General features: G+C 33.3%; 1 protein-coding gene across 1 annotated transcript in view; it reads right to left on the bottom strand.

The window, feature by feature from the left end:
• The window catches only part of LOC129807373 (uncharacterized), a 154,795-nt gene extending 151,411 nt beyond the window's left edge, over positions 1-3,384 (bottom strand). The window contains exon 1 of the mRNA XM_055856588.1: positions 2,945-3,384. The gene's annotated coding sequence lies outside the window, so the exon portion shown is untranslated. The remainder of the gene's footprint in view (positions 1-2,944) is intronic.
• Positions 3,385-15,626: the final 12,242 nt, after the last annotated feature.

The following is a 15,626-nucleotide window of genomic DNA, read 5'->3' as shown; positions in this document are numbered from 1 at the left end:
CAACATTTAGGGGGAAATGGGGCACTTTTTAAAGTGGGGCACCTTTTAAATTGGGATTTTTCACCTATTTTTAAATATAATTAAGTCTTATCGTGATATAATTTAGCATCTCAATCTGTTTGTTCAACTAAAATATATCACGATAAGGCCCAATTTTATTTAAAAATAGATGAAGATCCCAATTTCAAAGGTGCCTCACTTCCCCCTAAACCAATTTTAGTAAGTTTAAACCGATTTAAAGTGGATCAAACAAACAGGAAAACATCATATTTTTCTATTTTTTTTTCACCATAATAATTTTTCTCTCTATTTATGTTTATAAGATTATAAAAATACATTTAAACTTTACTTTCTGAAATTTTCATTTAAAAGTCTTAAAAATCCAGTCGTTGGATATAGATTTTTTGAGATCTTTAAAAAAAAACTTTCGTTTTGGTCCAAAAAATTTCTCAGAATATTATCGTAATACGTCAAAAAATTAAATAATATTTGTTTTGTTTGTAAATGTTTTCAAAATTTTCTATGAGAGTGAGCGAGATGACTAGATCTAAATCTCACTAATTCTCATTAAAATGTCAAAAACATGTTTACAAAACAAAAGTTATTGTGCGTTCGGCATTAGATGATGAGTTAAGCTCGTACTTAACTCTTTCCGGACCGCAGCATATGCTGAAAGCCAATTTCACAATTTTTAATCAAAAATATCTATACTCAGGAATTAATTGAGGTCCTACAAAAAATATCTTACATTTGGACATCCTTATAGTTTGTAATCATCCACAAGAATAGGATTTTTATCAGTTCTAAATAATTAAAAAACATTGTTTTTCACAGAACTTTCATATGCTGCTTTGGGTACGAGAGTCCCAAAAGAGACGAAAGAGTTAAACGGTAAGGGAAAGTGCCCATGCTTTGAACGGTCCCAAGCTTTATAATGAATAAATTTTTCCTATGTTTCTGAAAAATACGATTCCGCAGTATATTTTAAAAACAAGACTCTTTCCCCTAGTTTTTAAAATATGGATGATATGAGTCACATTTATTGAAAAACATACGAAAAATTTAGTCATTGTAAAGCTTGGGACCGTGTAAAGCATGGACACTTTCCCTTACATTTTTTAATATGAAATTTTTATTTTTGGCAGAATTTTATACAAAAAAAAAATATAGCAAAGCGTCCGTCCTAGCTTTGCGGAATGCTTGAACACACACAGATCAGTAAGCACTTTTGGCACTTACTAGTCTACTAGAGACCAAATTCATTCATAAATATCACAAAAGCATTTCAGATTCAGAAATTGGTAAAGGAATGATGATTTTTGAACGTTCTGGCATGAGTTACAAGCATACGCACAAACAAAAAAAGTAAACACGTGAAAGATAAGTCATTCTCGGATATTTAACTGATTCACTACTGATTTCAAGACTAGTTAAATTTTGATTTTAGAAAATTCAAGATGGTGACTTTTTTAGGTCATAGGCATATTTGGACGAAATCTTTGCCTGGACCCCGTCTAAAACATATCCAAAAATAATAGAAATCGTATGAGCCGTTTTCGATAAACACCAAAAAACATGGTTTTGGAAGGGATGGAGAGGAGTGGCGGGTAAAAGAAAAAAATATCTGGAGATAGCTTTTTTTATTTGGGGGTCATCGAAGACTGGAACTTGATATCTCATATCGTTTAAGCTCTAGGACGGTGACAAGTTGAAAAAAATCGATTATATAACTACTCTCTCTTTGAGTTCCAGCAGTAAAAATATAATATATATTCTGGAGAGGGGGTAAAAACAAGTTGCTTTAGAAGGAATTTTCAGTTTGATTTTAATGAATTTGTAAACATTTTTGAGGTGTTTACTGACTAATCTGCGAATTTACTGATAAAAAAAAGTTTATTTAGGAGAAGGCTTTCAGATGAGAGAAATATTATATAAATAATAATTTTACAATAAAACATAATCAACCGTGATACAAAATTTGTGCATACAAAATTTCAAGAGTTACAAATGAACCATTTAAAGGATCAAATATGATCCATTTTTTCGGAAAAAGGGTCAATTTGGCCCTTTTATTATATATTAAAGGCTAATATTTTAAAAGCTAGTCTTAAGTCCCACCTGACAAAAATAGGTTAGATTCACTAAAGGAATGTCTGAAAACTATAAAATTTTCGAAGCCAGGTGTGCGAAGCTTCAATGCTTTACCTTATCTCTCTTTCAACTTCCAAATTTTGCAAGTTTTCTTTGCAAAACTTCAAATTAAGATTAGAAAGAGTTCTATATCCTAATGTCCACTGGCTTCGAATGCTTCGTTTAATTGTGTTTCTTCCACATTGACCACTGGGATAAAAAGAAGTTTATTTTAAAATGATTATAAATTTAATCGGGAAAAATCCACTTAATATGCATAATTCTCTTTGAGAATTTCACTTGACATGTCTATTTTGAGATTTGTCTTTTTTGTGGGTGATATCCCGTGTTTTTGTCTCGAGATAATTGTGCTCATTCTCTGGGGGACACAGAATGTTTAGGATGTCTCAGCCAAAATTTATGCCAAAGGGAAGGAAATTCTTGATTGTTAATAAGATAAAAAAATCACTGAATCAATTCAGACCTTTGAACGATGGATAAAATAAAACGTATTAGAAATTTAGGTGGAAAAGTACAAATGGTCTTTTTGTTGTAACCGTGTGTCAATCAATAGGTTTGGAGCTTATGCCATGTGATTGGGTGTTAATAATTAAGGAGATAGTGGAGTGAATGGCTATTATTACTAGCAATGCGCCACATATTTTTCATGTTATACTTTTCTGTAGGGCTGTTTTGTTGACCTTCCCCGAGACCCCCATATGCTTGGTACGACCCCACTTTCCATCACCATGTTTAAATAATCCATTCACGCACTTATCAAGGACAGGGTAAATGCCCCAGAAGAAGGACTCACCTTTAGATACTCGGAGTTTTTTTTTTTGAGTATCTGTTAATAATTCAGATGGTAGACACCACAGTCACAGAAGATATATCATGTATTTTAAAAGGATCTTCTCTCACTCATGTATCCTCTAGAGGTGGCTGGTATTCAACAGCAACCTCTCAATTCAATTTAGTTAATTTTACCAAATTCCAAGCACTAAGTCACTCAGAAATGGAGCACACCAAGTCCTTAAGGATCAGTTCAACAAAACAAAATAGAGATAAAAAGGTGACACTCTGTCCTGAATGCAGGAATATCACAAATAAATAAATAAAGGGGGTGAAATTCGTCACTTTTAGAGAAAGAGGACGCGCACTTATGATAAGAGAGTGAACTCCAAGAGACGATGCCAGCAACTGTTGGCTAGGAGCGTGTTTATGTTTTTGGACCACCGAGCACCAAGAACATAGTCAGCAAGCCAACGAATTGAAAGGAATCAACCGTCGCGACGCTGAAGCTCATGCGCCAGAATACATTCTCACCAGTTTTGCCTCATGGGAGTTTTGGGAGGAAGATGATGCTATACTAAAATGATGTCACTCACTACCACGATTCGCTAACAGGTCGCCAATTTTCACATGTATATGCTCTTCCTCCCGGCATGATCATCATATTTGTGGCCAAGCAGCGTGCTCCGTGACGTCATGAGTGAAGAACGAACTTGGGGGTAAAAGAAATGACCAGAAAGTAAGTAAATCCAAATGGTAAAAGTCCAAAAGGATTTTTTTTATACAGGACCTGTAGGTCTCATTAGAGGGATTAGTTGACATCTCATCCTTCTCCCATATATGACAGAATATTGGATGTGTTTAAGAGGCGAATATATGCCTTGGGAAGAGAGATGAAGAATATCAAGATATAAGACACCTTTCGTAGTCTCTTTGAGAGTACCCATAAAAAACATTAAGGTGATGAGCGTGACATTGAAGCAAGGGCAAACACAGGAGATTTACGCTCAATAAACTTGGTCTCAAGCCTTGTGCAATCTTTATGCTGAAAGTTATTAAACTTTAACCACAAAGATTCTTTTATAATTTTCAAGAATACATAAAGTGAAATCAATAAGAATTTTGCAATTTCATCAAAGAAATTAATGAAATTGATTTATATAGTGGATAATGGGACAGTTCAGAAAAGAACAATTTCATTTTCAACAATTTTTCCTATCCCTTTGAAATTGATTGTTTAAAATCCTCGTGTTACTAAAATAGGGGAAATCGGGGCAGAATTATTCAAGAGTAGAACTAGACGGTGTATTGTTAAAATTTTCTTTTGAAAGATTGTTAGGAAAACTACTATAATTAATACAGAGTAATTAACTCAGTCCCTATTCATTGAAATACTTTTAACCCTTTAACGACGAGACACTTTTTACGGACTGAAAATCAACAATAAAAATTTAACCGATAAACAAAATCAATGAATCGTCTTACATCTAACTTTGGAAAATCCAAAAGATTCTGATTCGATGCATTTTTACCTCCACGAGCGATAGGAACAAAAATAGCCCAAAAATTTAAGTAATTTTTCTGACACAATGAATAATGATTTTCAGTCTAATGAAAAATATTACGTATAAGTATTGTAGGGGAAAGCACGCTACCTTCGGATGACTCAAGCATCGGACAATTCAATTTTTTTTCTATGTTCTTTATGGATTTCACTCCTAACTCTTTCCTGAAATTTTGAGGCATTGGATTAGCTATTAAACTATAATATTATAATGGGCCAAATTCATTTATAACTCATTGAAAAAAATATTTGTACGAAACATAAATCGTCCGAATGTAGCGCGCTTCCCCCTAGTTTCTTTTTCCAAATTTAAGAGAATTTAAAAATTCGTCATTTTTAAGGTTAAATATTTACTATATAGCAAACAGTTTTAGATTTGCAAAAAAATACCTAAGATTCCTTCAACCTTCTACTTTATAATTACGTACAAACATAAGAAAAAAATAATTTCACGTAGACAGGAAATATTATTTTCTTTATGGGACACCGGTGTTCCAATCGTCCTTAAAGGGTTAAGTCAGATTTAAATATGTTTTTAAAAAATTATAAGCTAAGAAAAATTGCATTTGCTGGCCAATTTTGCCCTTATCTCCCTTGTGCCTGAGATCGATGACTACTTCGAGTTACGCAATTAATACAAATTTTCGAATATCTTTGCTCTTTTTTTCAAAGAAATCATTATTAGTATTAAAATCCTTTTAATTCCGTAAATGCACCGGCATATCGGAAAACCTATCTTATTCAGCAAAACATTCAATAATACTGTACTATGAGCAGTAAAAAAATATAAATTTTCCCAGTAAAGAATCAAATTTAATTAGCTTTTTGCCTCCAGCACACTTTTTAGATCAGGAAATTTCATGAAATTAAAATTCACATGCTTTTCTTTGTCAAACGTTTTGAACAACCCACTTTATTGTAGTTTTCTTATATACTTTTGAACGTCACAACAAATTCAATTTACAGTGCCAGCTTTGTAATCCGGATGATTGGGAGACAAAATGACAGATGTCCGCTTCGTAATCCGGATGAATTTTTTGAATTTGTTCAACGTCTCGAAAATATAATTCAAAATTTTTTTATAGAATTAGAATAAAACTTTTATAGAAGTTTAAAAAGACATAATTCGTTCTCTATATGAATGTCAAAACGTATAAATCCAAAATTTAGGCCCGATCTGATGAGATCGATTTCATCTAGGATTACAAAAGCTGAGATTGTTGAGAATCTCGGGTAAATTGCTTGTAAATTGTAGAATAACAAGGAACACATTTAGAAATATTTCAAGGAATTTAGGGATGTGCTCCAACTATTTTTAAATAATAGTGTAATTTGCCAAATGTACATGTACATTTTAAATGAAAATATAAAAATCCACATGCTAAATCGATCGCTGACTAATTTGTGCCCCGGTCTCCCCTATTGCTTTAAAAATGGATAAATGTATCTAACACTTTTTTAAGTAAAAAAATATTAACTGGGGAACTGGGGCAGTATTAAACATGGAGTATAGCTGTAAAATCTGCGATTTTTTTAGATAGGTATTAGAGAGGATAGGTGATAGAGAGGACGAGACTTATATAAATTCATAGATACTACAGGGATCCACTGGACATGGGTCGACATGTTTACTACTGCTCAAGTTCCCCTTGAATACACTGCGACTACAACAGTTTCATTATGTTTATGGGAAACTGAGGCACAACCAAACACGGGGTAGCACCAAAAACTGTGATTTTTTAATCAAATATTCGACTTTTGATGACAAAACCTATAGAAATTTTTAGGCATTATAGGGATACTTGTCTACTAAAAAAAAGGTACAGATAGTCCAAGTAATTTTAAAATTAAAATTAGTGTTTGGTGCTACCCCGTGTTTGGTGGTGCCCCAGTTTCCCCTACACTTTATATTTCTCCCGTTTTTTTTCTGAGTAAAAACGTTCTTATTACTCGTTTATAATTTCTAATATACTTATTTATATTTATCTCATGTTTTTACTTAATATAACATGGAATTTTACAAATCTTTCAAAGGAGTTTAAAACTTTTTAGGTATTGTAGTACTATTGAAGTCACACTGTAGGCAATCAAACACATTTATTGGTATGCAAAAAAAATTATATTTTGATCTCGTTTTAAATAAAGCATCAATTGATTTTCTTTTATTTCAATTTAGTGAATAAACGTGATAATTTTACATGGTAGAATTTCCTGGCAATTAAAATCTAAAGAAAGTGCTTAGAAATACTTAAAGAGTTTAATGATTGTTGAAAACTTAAATACTGCTCAAAAAGTACTCTTACTCTTAATTCCTATTTTAAAATACAAAAAATATACATTTATTAAAATAAAATTTAATATTTGAATAAAATCCTAAACATTGAGCACTCTAAAGGAAGAAAAGGGGTCATTTTCTATGGTCGTGGAATCCTCTAATTTAATTAAATCGATTTGGTGTAAAATTAAATGGAACGAAAATTTATTGATTATTTTATTTACTATGAAAATTAATATCTAGTAAGTTCAAAAAAGTTTTAATCGCTTTATCACTATAATTTTAATGATCCACTTCTTCTGAAGAGATATATCCACTTTGTTTGCCGTACTTAAAAACAAATGTAAGATAATTCTTCTTGAAGAACAAAGTACTGATAAGATGGCTTTTGAATGTTACAACTAAAACACTCCATTTAATTTGCAAAACTTTCAATTGAGATACCAAATAAATGTCATTCAAAATCTTCTAAATGGTAAAATAAGAAGTGATTTGATATTATCATTATAGTTTGCTAAATGCTCAATCTCGTGAGTTTTATTGTTTCCCTTGAAAAGTTGCTCTTTTTTTTACTCAAGCAATCTCTTAAAATCTGGTTAGTAATAGTTTTGTTTTTGCATATAACTCTTCACAGTTTTTTTTTCAATATTTTTCATTTTGTTGTATATGTTTATTTTTCAATTGTTAAAGAGAATTAAACTTAATAATATAAAAGTATAAATAGGGTGAAAGGAACGTCTATTGACACTTTAAGAACTCGTGTTAGCACCTATTGACACCCTACTCTGTATCATTTGGGATACGAAATTTGAACATCTCTGTTTATAGTAAAAGGTATATTACAGAAAAAACGTTATATTACTTATATTTTACTAGATAGATTAAATAATTTTCAACATTTTGACAAAAGTGTCAATAGGGGTTCTCTGTCGAACAGACGTTCCTCCGACCCTACGAGTATTATTTGAATTGATAACATATCCAAAAATGAAAAAGAAATCATAATGAATTTTCGAGATATGTTAACATGATTTGCTTAAATTATAGAGAGGTCCGTCTCAATCAAAAGTCGTTATCTCTGACCGTTTGGTCCTGGTAAATAGAAGTGATAATTCCACGGGCTCAAAATTCTTCATATATTTTTTTCTTTTTTTTTCAATAAATAAATAAACAATTTAAAGAGTAAAATTGTGCCCTGTAATTTTAAAAGAACTATACTGCTCTTTATGAAGACTTCGAGCAATAACAAGTGCCCACTTTACTTTATCTCAGTGAATAAATAGCAGAAAAGTCTTTTTTTTATTTGCTGGATAATACAGAAAAGTAATTGAGTCAAGTATGTTAAGGGTTCAAAAGGTTGCTATTGAAAGTTAAAAAGCGAATGTATGAGGGATTCCCGATCTCAAGACATGATCATCATTTTACAGAAGATGGTCTACTTTAGGGTAATCTTTCTGTGTCACTTTCAATTCCCAAGCCATCGTTGGAATTATGTATCCAATTCCCTTGACTGATGGCAACATTTATTTACGACACTAATTACATAAAGTGTCTGCAGTGCTGGGTAAAGGGAAGGTTGACATCCTCAAGAGAGACACGTATACGACAAATTATGGTTGAATTTCTATCAAAGTCATGCAAAGTTTAAATAGAGACATGGCATCATACACATATCCTGAGATCAGCAACTCAAGCACTAATACAGCTGATGAATTAAGATAGAATTACTTACTCGTCCCCAATAAATATTCCCAGGAGGGATTTAATCCTCCATGAGCCTGGTGAGAAGTGGCATGAATAATTTTCCAGATTGCCACACTCTTCACGGATTTTCTAACCATGAACAAATGGATATGGTGAGTGGACTGAGAGATGATGTGTGGATGCTTCTTTAAATTGTTCAAAACCACAAATTGTATGTCATCAACTGTTGCTCCAACTACAACCCATCTGGGGAATTTTACCAGCACTTTTCATCTCTCCTGGGGAATGAATGGAACGTCCTCAGAAGACAAGATGATAAAAATGGTTCCATCAATCTTTTGCTCACCATGGGACAGCACTGAACTCTTTTTCTAGTCTCCCCACGGAAGAGCGAAACACTCCCCCAAAAGATATTGATCGGCATGAACTCCAAGGAAAACTAAGGTGAAGGAAAGTTCGCAGAATGCTCGAGCAATAGCGTTTATTTAAAGAATATACATTGAAAATGTTTTCGAAATACTTTAAAAAAAACTGTAAGGAAAGTAGAGAACGGAGTAAAAATTGTTTATGAAAAGCTGTGAAAGGACCTAAAGTCTAGAGTAAAGAAACACGGTATGGACTTTTCTAAAACTTCTCTATTTCATTTTTTACCACGTTTTGGAGGTAGGTTGTCTCCTTTCTCAGATATGGGTAGGAATGGGGAAGTTCTTATTAGATTTCTGGGGAATTACTTGGGCAATTACATATTCTTGGACTTCATATATCACTTTCAGGAACCATTTGGACGGTTTGATACAATTTGGAAAATTTGGACAATGTTACAATTTGCACGGTTTTGATTTTGTGTCAAACCGGCCAAATGGTAACATCGTTCCAAAAAGTGATAGGGTAAGTGTGCCAAATTCCGGCCAGCTTGCAATTTCGGCCACCTTTTTTGTTCCTCGAATTTCCATGAACTTTTAGATTTTACGTACTCTAGAGATTATACAATGTAAAAGAATAACAAAAAATGTAGCTTCGACAAACGAGATGACGTGAAAAAGATATTGGAAGAATTCCCAAAGGGCAAGGAAATATGAGAATGAAGGTGGCCGAAATAGGGCACCAAAGCTATGTCTATATTTTTATTCATTTTAAAATGTATTAAGAATGATTTTAGAGTAAATAAAGACGGTAAACTCTTTACAAGGTTCCAAGCAACACTCTTACAAAAGAAAGAATAAAAAAATCAATTTGTATTTAAAATATTACATTTCAAACTCGAGACTTTGACGCTTGCATGCAACTATGCCGAAATTTGGCACACTTACCCTATATGATGTCCAAGTGTATATTATTGTCCAAGTAATTCCCCAGAAGCCTAATAAGAACTCTCCCATACGTACTCATACCTGAGGAAGGAGACAACCTATCTCCGAAACGTCGTGAGAGGAGGAAATCGAGAAGTTTAAAAAGGTCTATAGGGGAGACCGGGGTAGAATTAGTCAGCAAATGAAGCTTTTTTTTCGAGCGTGGTTTGTTAAAAAATGATAAAGTTTGTCTAATGTTTTTGTGTTTCATAAGTAGCATTAGTAGTAACAGTGTAGTCCAAAGCTCTAAAATCCTTGACTTTTTCTAGAGAGGATAATGAAAAGAGTATGACACATTGGCTACACGTGCCCCGGCCTGGGTAGATATAGCCACTTTTAGGGTGCTAATTGCCACCAGAATTCCACACGAAATTTTAAACTGGAGATACCAAATATTGTTTGGCTTGATACACTGAAGCCCACTGATGCTAAATATGTCACTTAAATCTAAAGTAAAAGGCTCTAGCCGACTTTTTTATGACATATTTGTAATTGCGGCAAAATTGATGAAAACATCCTGAAAAAATCAATTTCACAAATTGTTCATCCGAATGGCAATATTGCTTGGAATATCAAAGTACTTTTTCATCTAACAATTTTATCCATGGACTAGTGAAAAATCATTAATAGTTTTATCCCGCCACGGAAGAGTGGCTACAACTGCCCCGAAGGCTGTTTCAGTGTTTACCATTTTATATAAAAAAAAATTTGATAATTATTATACAAGTGAAAAATATTTTTTAATTAGGTTTATTAAACCAGAAACGAGGTAAAACTATGAAATCTTGACTAGAAACTCAGAAAACCAAATTCTGGTCCAAAAACTCTAACATCATAATTACAATTTTATATCCATTTTATAAAAAAGCTTCTAAATTGTAGGATAACAGGATCAGACTTATGAATATTTCTGGCAATATGGGGATGTGTTTCATTAAAAAATACTTTGCTCGATGTACATTTTAGGAAAAACGAAAAAAATCCACTGACTAATTCTACCCCTGGCTATAGGTGCCCCTGTCTCCCCTACCGTGTTTCTTGACTACAAATTATACACAAAATACCGAGAATACAATTCAATAGAACCTAAAGTCGGTATAAATTCATCGTTTCGTGCCTAGTACTATTGCTCAATAGATCTTTCTTCTAAAGATTACTTTGTAAGCAAATTCAGTTTCTTTTTGCCTTTAATTTAACGACGAGATTGATAAAACTTTTAAAACATTATAACTCAAATGGGCACATTACCGTTTCAATACCGATTCTGACCTATGCAGCCGTGTTGGAAATTGCAAGACCTTTCCAAAATATCCAAATTTAGCCAAATCCGTTGAAAATTAGGCCCCTAGAGTAGTTAAACTTTGACTTTTAAAAATTCAATTTGGCGATTTTTTTAGGTCATAGGTGTGAATGGACGAAATGTTCACCTGGACTACCTCCAAAACATATCCAAAAAAAAGTATATTTTTAGTAAATAACTTGGTTGAGGTGTAAGCACAGGGATGTATTCCTCCATTTCGAGGCAATAATTTTTCCTTTGACTTTCCATCAAAAATTTATTTTTTCCCTCCTCCACCCACATTGGAATTTATCATAAGACTCAGCCGGTTCATACAAGTAAATTTTAATATCAAGGATTATAAACCGGTTATGAACTAATAAGTAACTTATATCCGAAAATCGAATGCATTACTTTTACGCTATTAGTCATCCTTTAAGTGATTTATGAATCGGTTGAAATCGGTTGTAAACCGGCAAACGGTTGTGCAAATCATAAGTTTGATACAGTGAAAGAGTGTTTAAAAGGTATTCTAAGTATTAAAAAAAAAGTTTCTGATTTTATTAGATTCTATAGTTTATTCTATCTATTTATAGGTTGGAAAAAAAATAATTTTATTTTTTCATTATCAATAAAACAATTTAGAAAATAATAATGCATCATTTCATAGATCAAAAGTTTGTTACGGTGTTTGAAATAATGAATATTACAGTGCTAAAAAAAACGGTCAAATCCAGATGTATGAATTTTGATTACTACCACATCTTCTCGCGAGTTTATGAGTAGCATCTAAGTCACGAGTTTGAGTATCTCTCAAAATATGAAACCTTTTGTCACTTTTGTCACACCTTTTTCATGATTTTCCTTGATATTTTACGAAGATCAGAAAACTAGCATAAAATGCCTCGTAATCAAAATAAAGATTACCAAAATAAAAAGTTGCATAAAAGTGTTTCTGCAGATTTTCTCTGGTGGTTAGTCACCGACGCACGTTGACAGCGAGGTGGACACAAACTCAAACAAAATCCTATCTTGACCAAATCTGTTAATTTGGACGCTCTACAGTGGTTTAGCATTGATCTTTGTATCGCCTGTGTTAATAACCGGAGGCAGCCAAAATCCCGAAAGACAAAATCCCGAAAGTTCAAAATTCAGAAAGGGATGAAATTACATGGATGAAAATGTATAGTGTATAGAATAATTTCCCAAGACACAGAAAATTTCCCTTTGCCAAGCGCAAGTGCAATCGTTGGAGTAGCTATGACACTTAAGAATTCGGGATTTTGGCTTTCGAGATTTTGACTTCCAAGATTTTGACTTTCAGGATTTTGGCTTTCGGAATTTTGGCTTTCGGGAATTTGGCTATCGGGATTTTGGCTTTCCGAATTTTGACCGGAACCCGTTAATAACCGAGGTGTTACAGAAGATGGAGAACGATGAGAAGTATATGGTAAAACTCTCTCTATAAAGTTATAATTTGTGTTCGGTTCCGTTTGGCCTTTAAACTAGTAACAAATTTTGGAACTAAGTACGTACGGAAGTACAGAACGGCCTTTTTCCGAATCTTCAGAATTCCAAAAATCCAAAATGCTTCGTATATAGTAAACCCTTAGCTTTACGAGTTTGCTGATACATAACTCAATGGATTATGTATAACATAAATTGCTTTCTTTTTGAGTGCGAGCAAAAAAGCGAAGATTTGTCATTTCAGCATCATTTCATCCCCTTGTCCAACCCTGCTTCCTCCTTATTGTAGAAGAAAAAACTGATACTACAGTAGAGCCTCGCTATAGGCCATATTTGGTTCCAGATTTGACACTTGGGTCGCACTATAGTCCATGTCATTTTTTAAAATTATCAACGACTTTTAGTATTGAAATTGCTCGACGGCGTCCACTTTCTTTGCGATTGTGGTACTTGTCCTCGCTCTCTTCATTATGGATCACAATTATTACAACTACTCAATAAAGTTTGCCAAAAATATTAAAATAATTATGACAACATTGCATGTCGCGTACTAAAAAACATAACCTAACTTAAAATCAGTGTTTTGAAATCAACAGTCGATAAATTGTGGACTATAGAGCGATGGCCTATAGCGGGGTTCTACTGTAAATACAAAATAAAAATAATTGCTACAAAATGTTAAAGAAATGACAAGAAATTAATTGGGGAATCCCACGCAATCTACCTCCAAGCAATTTACAATGGCTCTTTGTAGTACATTCATTTAGCTCCTTAAAATCAAAATTTTAAATTGTTATGCTTCCCCAAACCAACAAAAGCACAGAAACCTCAAAATGTATAAATCAAACAGGGAGATGCTGTGGAAATTACGAAGTGGAAATTCAAGTGTTTAAAAAAAAACAGAGACACTCATTTTCCCATAATATTGTGATAAATTACACGTTATAAAGCTACATGGTACAATAAGTGGTCTTAAAAGTTGCAAAATGAGCAAGAATATATACAATCTGCAATTTATTTTTCTCATGACGTTAAGTGACGCTGCATTTGAAGTTTTAAATTGACAGGATTAAATGCCATTAAAGTCATCGATGAAATGTCATAAATGAATTGAACAATGACACTCCTTGACAGGATTTTTTACATGATTGATTGACTGTTTGAAATTTGAATTTAAATGCTAATCTTCCACCAGGCACCGAGTATATCTTGTAAAACCCGAGTAATTTAAACTTATACCAATCATATTTACCCGCTAGAATGTAATTAAAAGTTGTTAAATAGTAATTTTAAATAAAAACAATTTTTCTATTCTTCTGGAAGTTCATTATTTCGAGGATATTGCTCGTTAATTTTCTATAGAAATTTAATTATACTTTTTTTATGACGCAGAAGGTAGTAAAATGTTTAAATTAATTCACAGAACTTGGACCATTTGGTCTTACCACCGCTCTCAACCCTTTTCTCAAACGCTCCAAAGCCCATGCTCCATAGCACAAAATCCCGCGAGTTGCTCTTGTTTTCACAAATAACATCCTAGAGCCATGTGAATGCTATTCACACCATTAGCTGTTCATACTTCCCACGTGTTACAGCAGAAAATTGCGGTGGATGCTAATACTAAGACTATACGAGAGATAAGAAGAGTTTTATTGCAGCTTCCATGTCTGTTGTGACAATGCTGCAGAATTTATCACAATTGAGCGTGTAATTAAAGGTGTACACCTGCATTAATTCCTATCTGCAGGGAAGCTTTGATGGAGACTATGTTGAAGAAAAAACTACAAGACAGAAGGATGAATGAGCACCTTTCTGGTTTTAATTATTCGTGAAAGTTTTTGTCAGAGAATTCTTCTGTAGTCTATCTGCTTTGTTGGAACATCAAAGTGGATTTCTGACGAAATATATAACCTCTTGTGGGCTTTTTTAATGGATCACAGCATCAAATGTCTCATTACATTATCCTGAACGTTGGAATTATAAGCGGTAAGAGGTGATTATAAGAAATTACATTTTTCTCATTGGTGCAGTGTTTAGTACAAAAAATCTAGAGGAAGGTTTTGAGGCTATTTGCACACACACTGCCGTCAAACATGTTATGTTTTTCTCATAATCCTTTAATGCAACTGACCCAAGTTTTTCAGGAAATGTATCGTCAGATTCATTAAAGTGTAATGAGGGAACTGTTGAGCCTGGATGAGTTGGAGGGAGAAAGCCCATCCTGACGAAGACTCTTCTAAGCCAACGGTACCAATCGTTGTTCAGCTGGGGTGGTAATTCTGAGGGGTGCTATAAGGGCAGCTAACTTCAAGTTACCATATCGCTATAGTTCCGATAGATGGGGTTGTGAGTGCTCGACGAGTTATTCCGAAGGCACAATCAAATCGGCTCCTGAGCAGTGTTGCCAAGTCTAGGAGATTTTCACCAGATCTAGGAGATTTAAGAGGGCATCTAGGTCCGAAAATTTTGATCTAGGAGTTAGGAGAATTATTTAGGAGATTGGATTTCTTTTTTAGGTTTTTTTAGGGAAATTTCTTTAACAAAAATACCTAAAGCATATGAAGAAATCAGGTTTTTTTTTTAGGTTTTTACATCAAATGGAACGTTAAATTTTTAAATTTAAAAGTAGAAGAAGAAGAAGATGGATGTCTTGTAGTCCTTTCTCTCTCTCTCTTCTTCGGGCATCAGAGACGTCAAGCTTGACAACCTCGCGTTTGTTCAGAGGAACCAACATAGAAGGAAAAAGTCGTTTTTCTGCTTTTGTAGTGGTAGTCGCCAACATTTGAAAAAGACGTCGCCAAGATTGCTTTTTAAAACCAATTTGTGAAGTTCAATTAATGAAATTTCACTAAAAATTGGTGTAAACATAAAGAAAATAGTTTTTAGAATTAGTTTTGTGACATAGAATTGGTTAAAAGGCATGATTTGATAGCAAAAATAGGCTAAATATGGGTCGCCCAGCGACTTTTGCAACATTTCATTCTTCGTGGAAAATTATGAAAATTATGTGGAAAATCGGTGATTTATGAATTGGAATAGAAAATTGGAGAGTTTTGGAAGCTCTTC

The sequence above is a fragment of the Phlebotomus papatasi genome, chromosome 3, assembly GCF_024763615.1.
Source record: "Phlebotomus papatasi isolate M1 chromosome 3, Ppap_2.1, whole genome shotgun sequence".
Taxonomy (NCBI): Eukaryota; Metazoa; Arthropoda; class Insecta; order Diptera; family Psychodidae; genus Phlebotomus; species Phlebotomus papatasi.
The sequence above is the reverse complement of the archived record's forward strand: the minus strand, read 5'-3'. Positions and strand labels throughout refer to the sequence as shown.